This window comes from Heterodontus francisci, chromosome 1, assembly GCF_036365525.1.
Source record: "Heterodontus francisci isolate sHetFra1 chromosome 1, sHetFra1.hap1, whole genome shotgun sequence".
Taxonomy (NCBI): Eukaryota; Metazoa; Chordata; class Chondrichthyes; order Heterodontiformes; family Heterodontidae; genus Heterodontus; species Heterodontus francisci.
This window is the reverse complement of record NC_090371.1, coordinates 171,317,063-171,335,060: the sequence shown is the minus strand read 5'-3', so window position 1 is coordinate 171,335,060 and position 17,998 is coordinate 171,317,063. Positions and strand designations below refer to the sequence as shown.

The 17,998-nt window shown below is 45.5% G+C and overlaps 5 non-coding genes across 5 annotated transcripts; all 5 read right to left on the bottom strand.

Moving 5' to 3' along the window:
* Positions 1–3,762: 3,762 nt before the first annotated feature.
* trnag-gcc (transfer RNA glycine (anticodon GCC)) lies at positions 3,763–3,833 on the bottom strand. The gene has a single exon. It is a non-coding gene; the product is annotated as a tRNA-Gly (tRNA).
* Positions 3,834–9,063: 5,230 nt separating this feature from the next.
* On the bottom strand, positions 9,064–9,134 carry trnag-gcc (transfer RNA glycine (anticodon GCC)). The gene has a single exon. It is a non-coding gene; the product is annotated as a tRNA-Gly (tRNA).
* A 2,579-nt stretch (positions 9,135–11,713) lies between these two features.
* Positions 11,714–11,784, bottom strand: trnag-gcc (transfer RNA glycine (anticodon GCC)). Its single transcript has one exon. It is a non-coding gene; the product is annotated as a tRNA-Gly (tRNA).
* Positions 11,785–14,367: 2,583 nt separating this feature from the next.
* trnag-gcc (transfer RNA glycine (anticodon GCC)) lies at positions 14,368–14,438 on the bottom strand. Its single transcript has one exon. It is a non-coding gene; the product is annotated as a tRNA-Gly (tRNA).
* Positions 14,439–17,017: 2,579 nt separating this feature from the next.
* Positions 17,018–17,088, bottom strand: trnag-gcc (transfer RNA glycine (anticodon GCC)). Its single transcript has one exon. It is a non-coding gene; the product is annotated as a tRNA-Gly (tRNA).
* Between the last annotated feature and the right edge of the window lie 910 nt (positions 17,089–17,998).

Genomic DNA, 17,998 nt, shown 5'->3' with positions numbered 1-17,998 from the left:
CTAGCAAAAGGCACAGTTACACACCTTTACTTACAGCTCAAAGAGGGACTGCTCAATAAGATTGGCACATAGAATTCCTGGCAATTTTGTCACAAAGAAGCAGGGAAAGGCAGAGGTGGCATTGAAGCTAAGTAGACTGAGACATACTACCAGCATCCATTCTGACTTTGTTTCATTCCAGTGTCAGTTGGGACCTACTTCTATTAAATTAATACATCTATGCAAAGACCAGAGCGGGATTCGTACTCAGATGCATAGATCATGGGCACGACTGTATGCATTAGCAGCTCAACAACACGACCACGAGGCTACGAGAGGCAAGACCCACGACGCTGCTGTACAATTTTGGGTACCATCATTTTGGCTGGACGTCACAGTCTTGAAGTGAGGGAAAGGAGAGTTTTACTAGGATCACATTAGGATGTGGGACTTCAGCTCGACGGAATGATTGCAGAAGCTGGCATTGTTCGCCTTCCAGCTGAGCAGGTTAAGTGGAGAGCTTACGCATTTACAATGACACTTGCAGTTTGCTACCAACTCTAAGACCTGTCATGTAAATCAGGTGTGAAGCTCTGAATTGACTCTGGAAAGAAGCAGAGTGAGACCCTGCCACGTCCCATTTCTGCTTTAATACAGCAGCGTGAAGAGCCATGGGATACTTTCCTACATGGAAGGTGATATGGAAATGCACATTGTTGTTGTTGTTGCTTGCGATTGCAGTGTGTGCAGAAAAGCTGTGCCTATGAATGATTTGATGGTAAGAAGTGAGAAGAGAAAAGAGAGAGAAAGGTGAAAAAGTGTCAAGTTGTGCTAATTTTGTTTTGCTCTTGCTAAATGATGAATATTTGTGAAAGCTGATGACTGTGGAGAATTGGAGAGAGTTGATAATGTGATGGCAGTAAGATAAGTGAAAGGATGAGTGGTGTTTTAAGAGGATTGTGTATTTGTAGGTGTTGAAGTAAGATGAAAGAAAAGGGTGCAGTGAAGCAGATGTTGAAAAGTTGTAGCAGCAAAATGGGAAAGACGCTGCGATGTGGCAGGGGGGAGGGGTGGGGGTGGTGCAGTGCAAAGAGCAGGGGAAGAAGGATGGAAATAGCAATAGGAGCATCATTGCATTGGCCAGGAATCGAACCCAGGCCTCCCGCGTGGGCAGGCGAGAATTCTACCACTGAACCACCAATGCAATCACAGAATTCATTGGGTTTTCTTTGCTTTTCCTCAAGTTTAATTTGCAAACACTAGCATTTGCCATCAGTGTCCTTTCATCCAAGGACACATTCATGCAATGGTTACAGCGTAGAACAAGGCCATTCCGCCCATTGTGTCCATCACAGCTCTCTGCAAGGGCTAATCACCTAGCTCCACCGCCCTACTTTTTCCCTGTAGCCCTGCAAATATCTTCTCCACACGTCATTGTCCAATTCCTTTTTCAAAGCCACCATTCAATCTGCCTCCAGCACACTCTCAGGCATTGCATTCCGCTTGCTATCAACTCGCTGCGGAAAAAACTTTTTCCTCATGTCGCCGTTGCTTCTTTTGCCAATCACTTTCAATCGGTGCCCCTGCTTCTCCGTCCTTCCGCCAACGGCAATGCTTTCTCCCTATCTACTCTGTCCACACCCCTCGTGATTTCCAACACCTCTATCAAATCTCCTCTTGATCTTCTCTACTCCAAAAACCCACAGCTCCATCTTCTCCAATCTATCCACGGAAATCAACTTCCTCATCCCTGGAACCATTCTCGTGAAACTTTTCTGCACCCTCTTAATGCCTTCACATCCTTACCAAAGTGTGGTGCCCTGAATCACACACAATACCAATCTTTTGCACAGGTTTATCATAACTTCCTTGCTTTTGTGCTCTATCCCCCTACTTATAAGAGCCAGGATCCCATATGCTTTATGAACAGCTATCTCAACCTGCCCTGCCACCTTCAATCATTTGTGCACATATACCCCCAGGTCCCTCAGCTCCTGCACCCCATTTCGAACGGTTCCCTTGATTTGAGATTGCCACTCCTCGTTCTTCCTACCAACACGAATCACTTCACACTTCTCTGCATTAAATTTCATCTGCCACTCGTCCGCCCATTCCACCAGCCTGTCTATGTCCTCTTGAAGTTGATCACAATCCTCCTCACAGTTCACAGTACTTCCAAGTTTTGTGTCATCTGCAAATTTTGAATTTGTGGCCTGTACACCCGAGTCCAGGTCATTAATACATATCAGGAAAAGCAGGGCTGCTAACACATTCCCTAGGCTGCAACACATTTCATCATGAAAGCTTGCGCCCGCAACACAACAGAAACCTCGCAGGCTGCTGCACACCTCCATTTCATTCATAACCACATTTCCATCTTTCAAACTTCTTCTAACACAACTACACTACACTTTCTCCAAATATACAATCTGCTTCTCGCCCAATACACCTCTGCTTTAAACTCATCATTTTAAAAAGGCCTACAATTTGCAAAGATCATGCCCAACCGTCACAGCAGCCTGTCTCTTTACTAACACTTCACACCACTGCAATATCATTTCATGCAATATGTCAACATCTTCAAGCCACTACCTTTGTTCACATCCAGGTTTAATAGTGGGAGCACGGGGCCAAGGTGGCACTTCAACTGCTTGACGGAAAACAGGTCCTCCCTAGCAAAAGGCACAGTTACACACCTTTACTTACAGCTCAAAGAGGGACTGCTCAATAAGATTGGCACATAGAATTCCTGGCAATTTTGTCACAAAGAAGCAGGGAAAGGCAGAGGTGGCATTGAAGCTAAGTAGACTGAGACATACTACCAGCATCCATTCTGACTTTGTTTCATTCCAGTGTCAGTTGGGACCTGCTTCTATTAAATTAATACATCTATGCAAAGACCAGAGCGGGATTCGTACTCAGATGCATAGATCATGGGCACGACTGTATGCATTAGCAGCTCAACAACACGACCACGAGGCTACGAGAGGCAAGACCCACGACGCTGCTGTACAATTTTGGGTACCATCATTTTGGCTGGACGTCACAGTCTTGAAGTGAGGGAAAGGAGAGTTTTACCAGGATCACATTAGGATGTGGGACTTCAGCTCGACGGAATGATTGCAGAAGCTGGCATTGTTCGCCTTCCAGCTGAGCAGGTTAAGTGGAGAGCTTACGCATTTACAATGACACTTGCAGTTTGCTACCAACTCTAAGACCTGTCATGTAAATCAGGTGTGAAGCTCTGAATTGACTCTGGAAAGAAGCAGAGTGAGACCCTGCCACGTCCCATTTCTGCTTTAATACAGCAGCGTGAAGAGCCATGGGATACTTTCCTACATGGAAGGTGATATGGAAATGCACATTGTTGTTGTTGTTGCTTGCGATTGCAGTGTGTGCAGAAAAGCTGTGCCTATGAATGATTTGATGGTAAGAAGTGAGAAGAGAAAAGAGAGAGAAAGGTGAAAAAGTGTCAAGTTGTGCTAATTTTGTTTTGCTCTTGCTAAATGATGAATATTTGTGAAAGCTGATGACTGTGGAGAATTGGAGAGAGTTGATAATGTGATGGCAGTAAGATAAGTGAAAGGATGAGTGGTGTTTTAAGAGGATTGTGTATTTGTAGGTGTTGAAGTAAGATGAAAGAAAAGGGTGCAGTGAAGCAGATGTTGAAAAGTTGTAGCAGCAAAATGGGAAAGACGCTGCGATGTGGCAGGGGGGAGGGGTGGGGGTGGTGCAGTGCAAAGAGCAGGGGAAGAAGGATGGAAATAGCAATAGGAGTATCATTGCATTGGCCAGGAATCGAACCCGGGCCTCCCGCGTGGCAGGCGAGAATTCTACCACTGAACCACCAATGCAATCACAGAATTCATTGGGTTTTCTTTGCTTTTCCTCAAGTTTAATTTGCAAACACTAGCATTTGCCATCAGTGTCCTTTCATCCAAGGACACATTCATGCAATGGTTACAGCGTAGAACAAGGCCATTCCGCCCATTGTGTCCATCACAGCTCTCTGCAAGGGCTAATCACCTAGCTCCACCGCCCTACTTTTTCCCTGTAGCCCTGCAAATATCTTCTCCACACGTCATTGTCCAATTCCTTTTTCAAAGCCACCATTCAATCTGCCTCCAGCACACTCTCAGGCATTGCATTCCGCTTGCTATCAACTCGCTGCGGAAAAAACTTTTTCCTCATGTCGCCGTTGCTTCTTTTGCCAATCACTTTCAATCGGTGCCCCTGCTTCTCTGTCCTTCCGCCAACGGCAACTCTTTCTCCCTATCTACTCTGTCCACACCCCTCGTGATTTCCAACACCTCTATCAAATCTCCTCTTGATCTTCTCTACTCCAAAAACCCACAGCTCCATCTTCTCCAATCTATCCACGGAAATCAACTTCCTCATCCCTGGAACCATTCTCGTGAAACTTTTCTGCACCCTCTTAATGCCTTCACATCCTTACCAAAGTGTGGTGCCCTGAATCACACACAATACCAATCTTTTGCACAGGTTTATCATAACTTCCTTGCTTTTGTGCTCTATCCCCCTACTTATAAGAGCCAGGATCCCATATGCTTTATGAACAGCTATCTCAACCTGCCCTGCCACCTTCAATCATTTGTGCACATATACCCCCAGGTCCCTCAGCTCCTGCACCCCATTTCGAACGGTTCCCTTGATTTGAGATTGCCACTCCTCGTTCTTCCTACCAACACGAATCACTTCACACTTCTCTGCATTAAATTTCATCTGCCACTCGTCCGCCCATTCCACCAGCCTGTCTATGTCCTCTTGAAGTTGATCACAATCCTCCTCACAGTTCACAGTACTTCCAAGTTTTGTGTCATCTGCAAATTTTGAATTTGTGGCCTGTACACCCGAGTCCAGGTCATTAATACATATCAGGAAAAGCAGGGCTGCTAACACATTCCCTAGGCTGCAACACATTTCATCATGAAAGCTTGCGCCCGCAACACAACAGAAACCTCGCAGGCTGCTGCACACCTCCATTTCATTCATAACCACATTTCCATCTTTCAAACTTCTTCTAACACAACTACACTACACTTTCTCCAAATATACAATCTGCTTCTCGCCCAATACACCTCTGCTTTAAACTCATCATTTTAAAAAGGCCTACAATTTGCAAAGATCATGCCCAACCGTCACAGCAGCCTGTCTCTTTACTAACACTTCACACCACTGCAATATCATTTCATGCAATATGTCAACATCTTCAAGCCACTACCTTTGTTCACATCCAGGTTTAATAGTGGGAGCACGGGGCCAAGGTGGCACTTCAACTGCTTGACGGAAAACAGGTCCTCCCTAGCAAAAGGCACAGTTACACACCTTTACTTACAGCTCAAAGAGGGACTGCTCAATAAGATTGGCACATAGAATTCCTGGCAATTTTGTCACAAAGAAGCAGGGAAAGGCAGAGGTGGCATTGAAGCTAAGTAGACTGAGACATACTACCAGCATCCATTCTGACTTTGTTTCATTCCAGTGTCAGTTGGGACCTGCTTCTATTAAATTAATACATCTATGCAAAGACCAGAGCGGGATTCGTACTCAGATGCATAGATCATGGGCACGACTGTATGCATTAGCAGCTCAACAACACGACCACGAGGCTACGAGAGGCAAGACCCACGACGCTGCTGTACAATTTTGGGTACCATCATTTTGGCTGGACGTCACAGTCTTGAAGTGAGGGAAAGGAGAGTTTTACTAGGATCACATTAGGATGTGGGACTTCAGCTCGACGGAATGATTGCAGAAGCTGGCATTGTTCGCCTTCCAGCTGAGCAGGTTAAGTGGAGAGCTTACGCATTTACAATGACACTTGCAGTTTGCTACCAACTCTAAGACCTGTCATGTAAATCAGGTGTGAAGCTCTGAATTGACTCTGGAAAGAAGCAGAGTGAGACCCTGCCACGTCCCATTTCTGCTTTAATACAGCAGCGTGAAGAGCCATGGGATACTTTCCTACATGGAAGGTGATATGGAAATGCACATTGTTGTTGTTGTTGCTTGCGATTGCAGTGTGTGCAGAAAAGCTGTGCCTATGAATGATTTGATGGTAAGAAGTGAGAAGAGAAAAGAGAGAGAAAGGTGAAAAAGTGTCAAGTTGTGCTAATTTTGTTTTGCTCTTGCTAAATGATGAATATTTGTGAAAGCTGATGACTGTGGAGAATTGGAGAGAGTTGATAATGTGATGGCAGTAAGATAAGTGAAAGGATGAGTGGTGTTTTAAGAGGATTGTGTATTTGTAGGTGTTGAAGTAAGATGAAAGAAAAGGGTGCAGTGAAGCAGATGTTGAAAAGTTGTAGCAGCAAAATGGGAAAGACGCTGCGATGTGGCAGGGGGGAGGGGTGGGGGTGGTGCAGTGCAAAGAGCAGGGGAAGAAGGATGGAAATAGCAATAGGAGCATCATTGCATTGGCCAGGAATCGAACCCAGGCCTCCCGCGTGGGCAGGCGAGAATTCTACCACTGAACCACCAATGCAATCACAGAATTCATTGGGTTTTCTTTGCTTTTCCTCAAGTTTAATTTGCAAACACTAGCATTTGCCATCAGTGTCCTTTCATCCAAGGACACATTCATGCAATGGTTACAGCGTAGAACAAGGCCATTCCGCCCATTGTGTCCATCACAGCTCTCTGCAAGGGCTAATCACCTAGCTCCACCGCCCTACTTTTTCCCTGTAGCCCTGCAAATATCTTCTCCACACGTCATTGTCCAATTCCTTTTTCAAAGCCACCATTCAATCTGCCTCCAGCACACTCTCAGGCATTGCATTCCGCTTGCTATCAACTCGCTGCGGAAAAAACTTTTTCCTCATGTCGCCGTTGCTTCTTTTGCCAATCACTTTCAATCGGTGCCCCTGCTTCTCCGTCCTTCCGCCAACGGCAATGCTTTCTCCCTATCTACTCTGTCCACACCCCTCGTGATTTCCAACACCTCTATCAAATCTCCTCTTGATCTTCTCTACTCCAAAAACCCACAGCTCCATCTTCTCCAATCTATCCACGGAAATCAACTTCCTCATCCCTGGAACCATTCTCGTGAAACTTTTCTGCACCCTCTTAATGCCTTCACATCCTTACCAAAGTGTGGTGCCCTGAATCACACACAATACCAATCTTTTGCACAGGTTTATCATAACTTCCTTGCTTTTGTGCTCTATCCCCCTACTTATAAGAGCCAGGATCCCATATGCTTTATGAACAGCTTTCTCAACCTGCCCTGCCACCTTCAATCATTTGTGCACATATACCCCCAGGTCCCTCGGCTCCTGCACCCCATTTCGAACAGTACCCTTGATTTGAGATTGCCACTCCTCGTTCTTCCTACCAACACGAATCACTTCACACTTCTCTGCATTAAATTTCATCTGCCACTCGTCTGCCCATTCCACCAGCCTGTCTATGTCCTCTTGAAGTTGATCACAATCCTCCTCACAGTTCACAGTACTTCCAAGTTTTGTGTCATCTGCAAATTTTGAATTTGTGGCCTGTACACCCGAGTCCAGGTCATTAATACATATCAAGAAAAGCAGGGCTGCTAACACATTCCCTAGGCTGCAACACATTTCATCATGAAATCTTGCGCCCGCAACACCACAGAAACCTCGCAGGCTGCTGCACACCTCCATTTCATTCATAACCACATTTCCATCTTTCAAACTTCTTCTAACACAACTACACTACACTTTCTCCAAACATACAATCTGCTTCTCGCCCAATACACCTCTGCTTTAAACTCATCATTTTAAAAAGGCCTACAATTTGCAAAGATCATGCCCAACCGTCACAGCAGCCTGTCTCTTTACTAACACTTCACACCACTGCAATATCATTTCATGCAATATGTCAACATCTTCAAGCCACTACCTTTGTTCACATCCAGGTTTAATAGTGGGAGCACGGGGCCAAGGTGGCACTTCAACTGCTTGACGGAAAACAGGTCCTCCCTAGCAAAAGGCACAGTTACACACCTTTACTTACAGCTCAAAGAGGGACTGCTCAATAAGATTGGCACATAGAATTCCTGGCAATTTTGTCACAAAGAAGCAGGGAAAGGCAGAGGTGGCATTGAAGCTAAGTAGACTGAGACATACTACCAGCATCCATTCTGACTTTGTTTCATTCCAGTGTCAGTTGGGACCTGCTTTTATTAAATTAATACATCTATGCAAAGACCAGAGCGGGATTCGTACTCAGATGCATAGATCATGGGCACGACTGTATGCATTAGCAGCTCAACAACACGACCACAAGGCTACGAGAGGCAAGACCCACGACGCTGCTGTACAATTTTGGGTACCATCATTTTGGCTGGACGTCACAGTCTTGAAGTGAGGGAAAGGAGAGTTTTACTAGGATCACATTAGGATGTGGGACTTCAGCCCGACGGAATGATTGCAGAAGCTGGCATTGTTCGCCTTCCAACTGAGCAGGTTAAGTGGAGAGCTTACGCATTTACAATGACACTTGCAGTTTGCTACCAACTCTAAGACCTGTCATGTAAATCAGGTGTGAAGCTCTGAATTGACTCTGGAAAGAAGCAGAGTGAGACCCTGCCACGTCCCATTTCTGCTTTAATACAGCAGCGTGAAGAGCCATGGGATACTTTCCTACATGGAAGGTGATATGGAAATGCACATTGTTGTTGTTGTTGCTTGCGATTGCAGTGTGTGCAGAAAAGCTGTGCCTCTGAATGATTTGATGGTAAGAAGTGAGAAGAGAAAAGAGAGAGAAAGGTGAAAAAGTGTCAAGTTGTGCTAATTTTGTTTTGCTCTTGCTAAATGATGAATATTTGTGAAAGCTGATGACTGTGGAGAATTGGAGAGAGTTGATAATGTGATGGCAGTAAGATAAGTGAAAGGATGAGTGGTGTTTTAAGAGGATTGTGTATTTGTAGGTGTTGAAGTAAGATGAAAGAAAAGGGTGCAGTGAAGCAGATGTTGAAAAGTTGTAGCAGCAAAATGGGAAAGACGCTGCGATGTGGCAGGGGGGAGGGGTGGGGGTGGTGCAGTGCAAAGAGCAGGGGAAGAAGGATGGAAATAGCAATAGGAGCATCATTGCATTGGCCAGGAATCGAACCCGGGCCTCCCGCGTGGCAGGCGAGAATTCTACCACTGAACCACCAATGCAATCACAGAATTCATTGGGTTTTCTTTGCTTTTCCTCAACTTTAATTTGCAAACACTAGCATTTGCCATCAGTGTCCTTTCATCCAAGGACACATTCATGCAATGGTTACAGCGTAGAACAAGGCCATTCCGCCCATTGTGTCCATCACAGCTCTCTGCAAGGGCTAATCACCTAGCTCCACCACCCTACTTTTTCCCTGTAGCCCTGCAAATATCTTCTCCACACGTCATTGTCCAATTCCTTTTTCAAAGCCACCATTCAATCTGCCTCCAGCACACTCTCAGGCATTGCATTCCGCTTGCTATCAACTCGCTGCGGAAAAAACTTTTTCCTCATGTCGCCGTTGCTTCTTTTGCCAATCACTTTCAATCGGTGCCCCTGCTTCTCCGTCCTTCCGCCAACGGCAACGCTTTCTCCCTATCTACTCTGTCCACACCCCTCGTGATTTCCAACACCTCTATCAAATCTCCTCTTGATCTTCTCTACTCCAAAAACCCACAGCTCCATCTTCTCCAATCTATCCACGGAAATCAACTTCCTCATCCCTGGAACCATTCTCGTGAAACTTTTCTGCACCCTCTTAATGCCTTCACATCCTTACCAAAGTGTGGTGCCCTGAATCACACACAATACCAATCTTTTGCACAGGTTTATCATAACTTCCTTGCTTTTGTGCTCTATCCCCCTACTTATAAGAGCCAGGATCCCACATGCTTTATGAACAGCTTTCTCAACCTGCCCTGCCACCTTCAATCATTTGTGCACATATACCCCCAGGTCCCTCGGCTCCTGCACCCCATTTCGAACAGTACCCTTGATTTGAGATTGCCACTCCTCGTTCTTCCTACCAACACGAATCACTTCACACTTCTCTGCATTAAATTTCATCTGCCACTCGTCTGCCCATTCCACCAGCCTGTCTATGTCCTCTTGAAGTTGATCACAATCCTCCTCACAGTTCACAGTACTTCCAAGTTTTGTGTCATCTGCAAATTTTGAATTTGTGGCCTGTACACCCGAGTCCAGGTCATTAATACATATCAGGAAAAGCAGGGCTGCTAACACATTCCCTAGGCTGCAACACATTTCATCATGAAATCTTGCGCCCGCAATACCACAGAAACCTCGCAGGCTGCTGCACACCTCCATTTCATTCATAACCACATTTCCATCTTTCAAACTTCTTCTAACACAACTACACTACACTTTCTCCAAACATACAATCTGCTTCTCGCCCAATACACCTCTGCTTTAAACTCATCATTTTAAAAAGGCCTACAATTTGCAAAGATCATGCCCAACCGTCACAGCAGCCTGTCTCTTTACTAACACTTCACACCACTGCAATATCATTTCATGCAATATGTCAACATCTTCAAGCCACTACCTTTGTTCACATCCAGGTTTAATAGTGGGAGCACGGGGCCAAGGTGGCACTTCAACTGCTTGACGGAAAACAGGTCCTCCCTAGCAAAAGGCACAGTTACACACCTTTACTTACAGCTCAAAGAGGGACTGCTCAATAAGATTGGCACATAGAATTCCTGGCAATTTTGTCACAAAGAAGCAGGGAAAGGCAGAGGTGGCATTGAAGCTAAGTAGACTGAGACATACTACCAGCATCCATTCTGACTTTGTTTCATTCCAGTGTCAGTTGGGACCTGCTTCTATTAAATTAACACATCTATGCAAAGACCAGAGCGGGATTCGTACTCAGATGCATAGATCATGGGCACGACTGTATGCATTAGCAGCTCAACAACACGACCACGAGGCTACGAGAGGCAAGACCCACGACGCTGCTGTACAATTTTGGGTACCATCATTTTGGCTGGACGTCACAGTCTTGAAGTGAGGGAAAGGAGAGTTTTACCAGGATCACATTAGGATGTGGGACTTCAGCTCGACGGAATGATTGCAGAAGCTGGCATTGTTCGCCTTCCAGCTGAGCAGGTTAAGTGGAGAGCTTACGCATTTACAATGACACTTGCAGTTTGCTACCAACTCTAAGACCTGTCATGTAAATCAGGTGTGAAGCTCTGAATTGACTCTGGAAAGAAGCAGAGTGAGACCCTGCCACGTCCCATTTCTGCTTTAATACAGCAGCGTGAAGAGCCATGGGATACTTTCCTACATGGAAGGTGATATGGAAATGCACATTGTTGTTGTTGTTGCTTGCGATTGCAGTGTGTGCAGAAAAGCTGTGCCTATGAATGATTTGATGGTAAGAAGTGAGAAGAGAAAAGAGAAAGAAAGGTGAAAAAGTGTCAAGTTGTGCTAATTTTGTTTTGCTCTTGCTAAATGATGAATATTTGTGAAAGCTGATGACTGTGGAGAATTGGAGAGAGTTGATAATGTGATGGCAGTAAGATAAGTGAAAGGATGAGTGGTGTTTTAAGAGGATTGTGTATTTGTAGGTGTTGAAGTAAGATGAAAGAAAAGGGTGCAGTGAAGCAGATGTTGAAAAGTTGTAGCAGCAAAATGGGAAAGACGCTGCGATGTGGCAGCGGGGAGGGGTGGGGGTGGTGCAGTGCAAAGAGCAGGGGAAGAAGGATGGAAATAGCAATAGGAGCATCATTGCATTGGCCAGGAATCGAACCCGGGCCTCCCGCGTGGCAGGCGAGAATTCTACCACTGAACCACCAATGCAATCACAGAATTCATTGGGTTTTCTTTGCTTTTCCTCAAGTTTAATTTGCAAACACTAGCATTTGCCATCAGTGTCCTTTCATCCAAGGACACATTCATGCAATGGTTACAGCGTAGAACAAGGCCATTCCGCCCATTGTGTCCATCACAGCTCTCTGCAAGGGCTAATCACCTAGCTCCACCGCCCTACTTTTTCCCTGTAGCCCTGCAAATAACTTCTCCACACGTCATTGTCCAATTCCTTTTTCAAAGCCACCATTCAATCTGCCTCCAGCACACTCTCAGGCATTGCATTCCGCTTGCTATCAACTCGCTGCGGAAAAAACTTTTTCCTCATGTCGCCGTTGCTTCTTTCGCCAATCACTTTCAATCGGTGCCCCTGCTTCTCCGTCCTTCCGCCAATGGCAACGCTTTCTCCCTATCTACTCTGTCCACACCCCTCGTGATTTCCAACACCTCTATCAAATCTCCTCTTGATCTTCTCTACTCCAAAAACCCACAGCTCCATCTTCTCCAATCTATCCACGGAAATCAACTTCCTCATCCCTGGAACCATTCTCGTGAAACTTTTCTGCACCCTCTTAATGCCTTCACATCCTTACCAAAGTGTGGTGCCCTGAATCACACACAATACCAATCTTTTGCACAGGTTTATCATAACTTCCTTGCTTTTGTGCTCTATCCCCCTACTTATAAGAGCCAGGATCCCATATGCTTTATGAACAGCTTTCTCAACCTGCCCTGCCACCTTCAATCATTTGTGCACATATACCCCCAGGTCCCTCGGCTCCTGCACCCCATTTCGAACAGTACCCTTGATTTGAGATTGCCACTCCTCGTTCTTCCTACCAACACGAATCACTTCACACTTCTCTGCATTAAATTTCATCTGCCACTCGTCTGCCCATTCCACCAGCCTGTCTATGTCCTCTTGAAGTTGATCACAATCCTCCTCACAGTTCACAGTACTTCCAAGTTTTGTGTCATCTGCAAATTTTGAATTTGTGGCCTGTACACCCGAGTCCAGGTCATTAATACATATCAGGAAAAGCAGGGCTGCTAACACATTCCCTAGGCTGCAACACATTTCATCATGAAATCTTGCGCCCGCAACACCACAGAAACCTCGCAGGCTGCTGCACACCTCCATTTCATTCATAACCACATTTCCATCTTTCAAACTTCTTCGAACACAACTACACTACACTTTCTCCAAACATACAATCTGCTTCTCGCCCAATACACCTCTGCTTTAAACTCATCATTTTAAAAAGGCCTACAATTTGCAAAGATCATGCCCAACCGTCACAGCAGCCTGTCTCTTTACTAACACTTCACACCACTGCAATATCATTTCATGCAATATGTCAACATCTTCAAGCCACTACCTTTGTTCACATCCAGGTTTAATAGTGGGAGCACGGGGCCAAGGTGGCACTTCAACTGCTTGACGGAAAACAGGTCCCCCCTAGCAAAAGGCACAGTTACACACCTTTACTTACAGCTCAAAGAGGGACTGCTCAATAAGATTGGCACATAGAATTCCTGGCAATTTTGTCACAAAGAAGCAGGGAAAGGCAGAGGTGGCATTGAAGCTAAGTAGACTGAGACATACTACCAGCATCCATTCTGACTTTGTTTCATTCCAGTGTCAGTTGGGACCTGCTTCTATTAAATTAATACATCTATGCAAAGACCAGAGCGGGATTCGTACTCAGATGCATAGATCATGGGCACGACTGTATGCATTAGCAGCTCAACAACACGACCACGAGGCTATGAGAGGCAAGACCCACGACGCTGCTGTACAATTTTGGGTACCATCATTTTGGCTGGACGTCACAGTCTTGAAGTGAGGGAAAGGAGAGTTTTACTAGGATCACATTAGGATGTGGGACTTCAGCTCGACGGAATGATTGCAGAAGCTGGCATTGTTCGCCTTCCAGCTGAGCAGGTTAAGTGGAGAGCTTACGCATTTACAATGACACTTGCAGTTTGCTACCAACTCTAAGACCTGTCATGTAAATCAGGTGTGAAGCTCTGAATTGACTCTGGAAAGAAGCAGAGTGAGACCCTGCCACGTCCCATTTCTGCTTTAATACAGCAGCGTGAAGAGCCATGGGATACTTTCCTACATGGAAGGTGATATGGAAATGCACATTGTTGTTGTTGTTGCTTGCGATTGCAGTGTGTGCAGAAAAGCTGTGACTATGAATGATTTGATGGTAAGAAGTGAGATGGCTTTGAAAAGAGAGAGAAAGGTGAAAAAGTGTCAAGTTGTGCTAATTTTGTTTTGCTCTTGCTAAATGATGAATATTTGTGAAAGCTGATGACTGTGGAGAATTGGAGAGAGTTGATAATGTGATGGCAGTAAGATAAGTGAAAGGATGAGTGGTGTTTTAAGAGGATTGTGTATTTGTAGGTGTTGAAGTAAGATGAAAGAAAAGGGTGCAGTGAAGCAGATGTTGAAAAGTTGTAGCAGCAAAATGGGAAAGACGCTGCGATGTGGCAGGGGGGAGGGGTGGGGGTGGTGCAGTGCAAAGAGCAGGGGAAGAAGGATGGAAATAGCAATAGGAGCATCATTGCATTGGCCGGGAATCGAACCCGGGCCTCCCGCGTGGCAGGCGAGAATTCTACCACTGAACCACCAATGCAATCACAGAATTCATTGGGTTTTCTTTGCTTTTCCTCAAGTTTAATTTGCAAACACTAGCATTTGCCATCAGTGTCCTTTCATCCAAGGACACATTCATGCAATGGTTACAGCGTAGAACAAGGCCATTCCGCCCATTGTGTCCATCACAGCTCTCTGCAAGGGCTAATCACCTAGCTCCACCGCCCTACTTTTTCCCTGTAGCCCTGCAAATATCTTCTCCACACGTCATTGTCCAATTCCTTTTTCAAAGCCACCATTCAATCTGCCTCCAGCACACTCTCAGGCATTGCATTCCGCTTGCTATCAACTCGCTGCGGAAAAAACTTTTTCCTCATGTCGCCGTTGCTTCTTTTGCCAATCACTTTCAATCGGTGCCCCTGCTTCTCCGTCCTTCCGCCAACGGCAACGCTTTCTCCCTATCTACTCTGTCCACACCCCTCGTGATTTCCAACACCTCTATCAAATCTCCTCTTGATCTTCTCTACTCCAAAAACCCACAGCTCCATCTTCTCCAATCTATCCACGGAAATCAACTTCCTCATCCCTGGAACCATTCTCGTGAAACTTTTCTGCACCCTCTTAATGCCTTCACATCCTTACCAAAGTGTGGTGCCCTGAATCACACACAATACCAATCTTTTGCACAGGTTTATCATAACTTCCTTGCTTTTGTGCTCTATCCCCCTACTTATAAGAGCCAGGATCCCATATGCTTTATGAACAGCTTTCTCAACCTGCCCTGCCACCTTCAATCATTTGTGCACATATACCCCCAGGTCCCTCGGCTCCTGCACCCCATTTCGAACAGTACCCTTGATTTGAGATTGCCACTCCTCGTTCTTCCTACCAACACGAATCACTTCACACTTCTCTGCATTAAATTTCATCTGCCACTCGTCTGCCCATTCCACCAGCCTGTCTATGTCCTCTTGAAGTTGATCACAATCCTCCTCACAGTTCACAGTACTTCCAAGTTTTGTGTCATCTGCAAATTTTGAATTTGTGGCCTGTACACCCGAGTCCAGGTCATTAATACATATCAGGAAAAGCAGGGCTGCTAACACATTCCCTAGGCTGCAACACATTTCATCATGAAATCTTGCGCCCGCAACACCACAGAAACCTCGCAGGCTGCTGCACACCTCCATTTCATTCATAACCACATTTCCATCTTTCAAACTTCTTCTAACACAACTACACTACACTTTCTCCAAACATACAATCTGCTTCTCGCCCAATACACCTCTGCTTTAAACTCATCATTTTAAAAAGGCCTACAATTTGCAAAGATCATGCCCAACCGTCACAGCAGCCTGTCTCTTTACTAACACTTCACACCACTGCAATATCATTTCATGCAATATGTCAACATCTTCAAGCCACTACCTTTGTTCACATCCAGGTTTAATAGTGGGAGCACGGGGCCAAGGTGGCACTTCAACTGCTTGACGGAAAACAGGTCCTCCCTAGCAAAAGGCACAGTTACACACCTTTACTTACAGCTCAAAGAGGGACTGCTCAATAAGATTGGCACATAGAATTCCTGGCAATTTTGTCACAAAGAAGCAGGGAAAGGCAGAGGTGGCATTGAAGCTAAGTAGACTGAGACATACTACCAGCATCCATTCTGACTTTGTTTCATTCCAGTGTCAGTTGGGACCTGCTTCTATTAAATTAACACATCTATGCAAAGACCAGAGCGGGATTCGTACTCAGATGCATAGATCATGGGCACGACTGTATGCATTAGCAGCTCAACAACACGACCACAAGGCTACGAGAGGCAAGACCCACGACGCTGCTGTACAATTTTGGGTACCATCATTTTGGCTGGACGTCACAGTCTTGAAGTGAGGGAAAGGAGAGTTTTACTAGGATCACATTAGGATGTGGGACTTCAGCTCGACGGAATGATTGCAGAAGCTGGCATTGTTCGCCTTCCAACTGAGCAGGTTAAGTGGAGAGCTTACGCATTTACAATGACACTTGCAGTTTGCTACCAACTCTAAGACCTGTCATGTAAATCAGGTGTGAAGCTCTGAATTGACTCTGGAAAGAAGCAGAGTGAGACCCTGCCACGTCCCATTTCTGCTTTAATACAGCAGCGTGAAGAGCCATGGGATACTTTCCTACATGGAAGGTGATATGGAAATGCACATTGTTGTTGTTGTTGCTTGCGATTGCAGTGTGTGCAGAAAAGCTGTGCCTATGAATGATTTGATGGTAAGAAGTGAGAAGAGAAAAGAGAGAGAAAGGTGAAAAAGTGTCAAGTTGTGCTAATTTTGTTTTGCTCTTGCTAAATGATGAATATTTGTGAAAGCTGATGACTGTGGAGAATTGGAGAGAGTTGATAATGTGATGGCAGTAAGATAAGTGAAAGGATGAGTGGTGTTTTAAGAGGATTGTGTATTTGTAGGTGTTGAAGTAAGATGAAAGAAAAGGGTGCAGTGAAGCAGATGTTGAAAAGTTGTAGCAGCAAAATGGGAAAGACGCTGCGATGTGGCAGGGGGGAGGGGTGGGGGTGGTGCAGTGCAAAGAGCAGGGGAAGAAGGATGGAAATAGCAATAGGAGCATCATTGCATTGGCCAGGAATCGAACCCGGGCCTCCCGCGTGGCAGGCGAGAATTCTACCACTGAACCACCAATGCAATCACAGAATTCATTGGGTTTTCTTTGCTTTTCCTCAACTTTAATTTGCAAACACTAGCATTTGCCATCAGTGTCCTTTCATCCAAGGACACATTCATGCAATGGTTACAGCGTAGAACAAGGCCATTCCGCCCATTGTGTCCATCACAGCTCTCTGCAAGGGCTAATCACCTAGCTCCACCGCCCTACTTTTTCCCTGTAGCCCTGCAAATAACTTCTCCACACGTCATTGTCCAATTCCTTTTTCAAAGCCACCATTCAATCTGCCTCCAGCACACTCTCAGGCATTGCATTCCGCTTGCTATCAACTCGCTGCGGAAAAAACTTTTTCCTCATGTCGCCGTTGCTTCTTTTGCCAATCACTTTCAATCGGTGCCCCTGCTTCTCCGTCCTTCCGCCAATGGCAACGCTTTCTCCCTATCTACTCTGTCCACACCCCTCGTGATTTCCAACACCTCTATCAAATCTCCTCTTGATCTTCTCTACTCCAAAAACCCACAGCTCCATCTTCTCCAATCTATCCACGGAAATCAACTTCCTCATCCCTGGAACCATTCTCGTGAAACTTTTCTGCACCCTCTTAATGCCTTCACATCCTTACCAAAGTGTGGTGCCCTGAATCACACACAATACCAATCTTTTGCACAGGTTTATCATAACTTCCTTGCTTTTGTGCTCTATCCCCCTACTTATAAGAGCCAGGATCCCATATGCTTTATGAACAGCTTTCTCAACCTGCCCTGCCACCTTCAATCATTTGTGCACATATACCCCCAGGTCCCTCGGCTCCTGCACCCCATTTCGAACAGTACCCTTGATTTGAGATTGCCACTCCTCGTTCTTCCTACCAACACGAATCACTTCACACTTCTCTGCATTAAATTTCATCTGCCACTCGTCTGCCCATTC